Here is a 3,933-nt window from a genome sequence, read left to right on the forward strand (position 1 = left end):
AAATCCACTCCTTGTCAGCTAGATACCCAAATACATCACTTTATAATCTACGTGGCTCTTATACTCATGTTTATCTCATGATACAAAACACATTTAGTCCATCTCTGAGTGGTCACCCCCCACCCCATCTTAATTCCCACACTGTTTAAAGACTAAGTTGGAAGTCTGCTCTGGGACGCAAGACAGCTCTTGAATAGTGAGACCCTCGTACAATAAGTTACTTCTAACAACAGCACAGAGTAAACATGCCTATTTCAAAGGGGAGGAGGTGGCGCACAGCAAAGAAGGATTAGGCCAAAGCAAGATTAGTGAAACCCAAGAGGACAGAAACCAAATCTGGCTGCTCCATGTCTGGCCTCAGCGGTTCTTGGCCTCAGCTGGGCTCCCGTGGCCTTGGGTGGTCCCACCCCCGATTCTGTTGCCTGTGGTACTTGTGGTTCTACGTGGATGCCTGCAGCATTCCTCAATGAACATTCTATGTTGCTGGCATCTCTAATACCCAGGGATCCATTACATTGTAACCTCAACCGTCTCAATTTCTCCAAGTGGCTCCTCAGACCCTCCACAGGAGAAATCCAATGCTGCCGCTCTTTGCCTTGTTTCTGAGGCTCTCTGGAATCTTGGCACAAGTGTCTATTATTTCTTCCCTCTTAGAGCTTGCAAATGTGGATGCCACCACCAGATTTGGCTGCCAGCTCCAGGTGAAGCTTAGACTACAGCTGCAGCAGTCGGTGTGTTCTTGTGGCTGGGAGAACATCTCCCTGTGTGCTGCTTTTCAGCAGGGAACCGTGCAAGGGTCTCTCTTTGGGCACTCTTCCTTCCAGTTTGCATTTTTATACCCTGGAGTTTTCTTTTTTTTTCTTTCTTTTTTTTCTTCTTTTGTTTTTTTTGACACAGGGTTTCTCTGTGTAGTCTTGGCTGTCCTGGACTCACTTTGCAGACCAGGCTGGCCTTGAACTCACAGCGATCCACCTGCCTCTGCCTCCTGAGTGCTGGGATTAAAGGCATGTGCCACCACGCCTGACTCCTCAGACACTTCTTTGATGGCACTAAACTCTTTTCACAACCATAGCCAGTTTGTCCCAAATCTGCCCTGCCCCCAACTTGGTCCAGTCTCAACTCACTAAACGACATTTTCCACATTGCTCTGCCCACTTTCTACCTGTTCTCACTGTATATCTGGATAAGTGCTGTGCAAAACCATGTCACAGCCTGGATGCCAAAGCCTGGATGCCATAGCCTGAATGTCACAGCCTGGATGTTAGGCCGCCTTGAAATGTCCTTTTGAAATCCAGCCACAGCCAAGTTTTTTTGTTAAGATTTATTTATTTATTATGTATAGTGTTCTGTCTGCATGTACATCTGCACGCCAGAAGAGGGCATCAGATGGTTGTGAGCCACAGTCAAGTTCTTAGGATGCAGATAAAATGCAGCTACAGGGGTGAAGAGATGGCTCAAAGGTTAAGAACACTGGCTGTTCTTCCAAAGGTCCTAAGTTCAATTCCCAGCAACCACATGGTGGCTCACAACCATCTATAATGAGATCTGGTGCCTTCTTCTGGCCTGCAGGCAGAATACTGTATAAATAATAAATCTTAAACAAAACACACAGAATTGTTATGGGTTATCCACCAGAGAAGACCACTCAGGCAGTCTATAGCCAATAGAAAGTCTTTATTCCAGCCAGTTGGTATTACATTTAGGCATTTGGGGCTCAGGTATAGTACCAAGTATTTAGAGCACTGGTTCTCTATCTGTGGGTCCTTCGACCCCCCTGACCCCCAAGGGTTGCATGTTAGTAGCAAAATTAGTTTTGAGGGAGCAATGAAAATAAGTTTATGGTTGGTGGCCACAACATGAGGAACTGTATAAAAGGACTGTAGTATTCGGAAGGTTAAGAACCATTGGTTTGGACTGGAGAGATGGCTCAGAGGTTAAGAGCACTGTCTGCTCTTCCAGAGGTCCTGAGTTCAATTCCCAGCAACCACATGGTGGCTCACAGCCATCTATAATGTGATCTAATGCCCTCTTCTGGTGTGCAGGCGTACATGGAGGCAGAGCACTGCATACATAAAAAATAAGTTTTTTTTTTAAAAAAAAAACACTGGTTTAGTGCAAGATGGTTTTTTTTAAAAATTTTTTGGTTTTTCAAGACAGGGTTTCTCTGTGTAGTCTTGGCTGTCCTGGACTCACTTTGTAGACCAGGCTGATCTCGAATTCAGTGTGATCCATCTGCCTCTGCCTTCCAAGTGCTGGGATTAAAGGTGTGTGCCACCACACTTGGCCACACAGGTGTTTTTAAAGACCAAAACAACAAAAACCCATTTGGGTAATCTCAGCAGTGACAGGAGAATGTTTTGTGCAAGCAAGAGCCTTTGTTTTCTTGCTGCTGTGATCAATACCTGACAAGAAGCAACTTAAGGGAAATTTATTTTGTCTCAGGGTTTGAGGGGACACAGTCTTATCATGGGGAGGGGGGTCATGGTGACAGGTGGCTCCAAGGCTCACACCTTAGCTGAATAGGAAGCAGAAACAAAACAGTTCTAAATCTCAAGATCCACCCCCACCCCTAAATGACCCACTTGCTCCTGCTAGGCTTCATCTGTTAAAGGTTCCATGGACTTCCAAACCTGTGACCAGTGTTCAAACATATGGGCTGGTTAGGGCACATCAAACTGTCCCAGGGAACTTATGGCTGCCATGTCATTTGGATGTGTTAGAATAGCTTGTGCATTTCCCACATCCGGCTGCAGGAGGCACAGTGTGTCCTGGACGCTGGCTTGTTTGGCAAGGGGGTTATTTGGCAAGGGTTGTGTAATTGTTTCTGCTATGTGGAATACCAATCCTTCAGTATTTTAAAATGTTAACGGACATAAGCCCAATGCTTCAAATCTTGAGTTCATTGGATGGGTGAAGAGATACAGCTGCTTATCCATTTGTACTCTGGGTCCCCCAGGAACTTTCTCTTTGTCCCCAAGTATCTAGTCCTGGGAAGCCCCTTTGTTCTGGATTTCTGCCATATCATGAGCTGTACCCCACTCATGTCCACGCAGGAGAAAGCAGTTGTACAACCAAGATGAGGAGCATCTATCTGATGAGGAAAAACAGGAAGTCTGACTGGTTTTTGGCCAATCAGAGGTCGCGATATGACCCGGGATGGTGACATCAGGCTTTCATCCTGACTTTGTGAATCCAAGGTTCTCTTTCTTTTGCTAAAAGTGTCATCTTCTCAAGTCACAGTGGTCTCAAAAACTGGATGTAGAGGCACAGGCTTTTAATCTCAGCACTTGGGAGGCGGAGGAAGGCGGGACCTCTGAGTTCGAGGTCAGCCTGGTCTACAGAGTGAGTTCTAGGGCAGCCAGAGCTACATAATGGGGGAGAAAAAGATCGTGGTGGCCTCAAGTTTCACAACTTGTACAGCCACGTATTGGGGGGGGGGGCAGGCCAAGTGCAAGATGCTGAGTCTCTCCAGGCGGTGGTGGCACACGCCTTTAATCCCAGCACTCGGGAGGCAGAGGCCAGTGGATCCCTGTGAGTCCGAGGCCAGCCTGGTTTACAATGCGAGTCTAGGACAGTTAAGGCTACACAGAGAGGCCCTGTCTTGAAAAACAAACAAACAAACAAACAAAAAACCAAAAAAAGATACTGAGTCTCATTTCGGGAACAATTTGTGGGGCGCGTCCTAGCCCTTGCAGGATTTTTTTTAAGGCTAAAGAAAGACCACAGGACGAGCTGCAAGCCGTTGAGCGCAGCCACCGTGCCTAGGAAGGCTCCAAGGACCAGCCCGGTCTGCGGCGCTGAGGGTTGGGGGCCAGCCATGAAGCTTCTGGAACCCGAGCTCCGTCAGCCCAAGTCCTGAAACCGCGAGCGCCAGGAAAACCTCATCCGGCTTCTGCCTGCACACGTCGGCACGCCACGTCACTCGCGCGCGCC

This window comes from Acomys minous, assembly GCF_964271855.1.
Source record: "Acomys minous genome assembly, chromosome: 13".
Classification (NCBI taxonomy): domain Eukaryota; kingdom Metazoa; phylum Chordata; class Mammalia; order Rodentia; family Muridae; genus Acomys; species Acomys minous.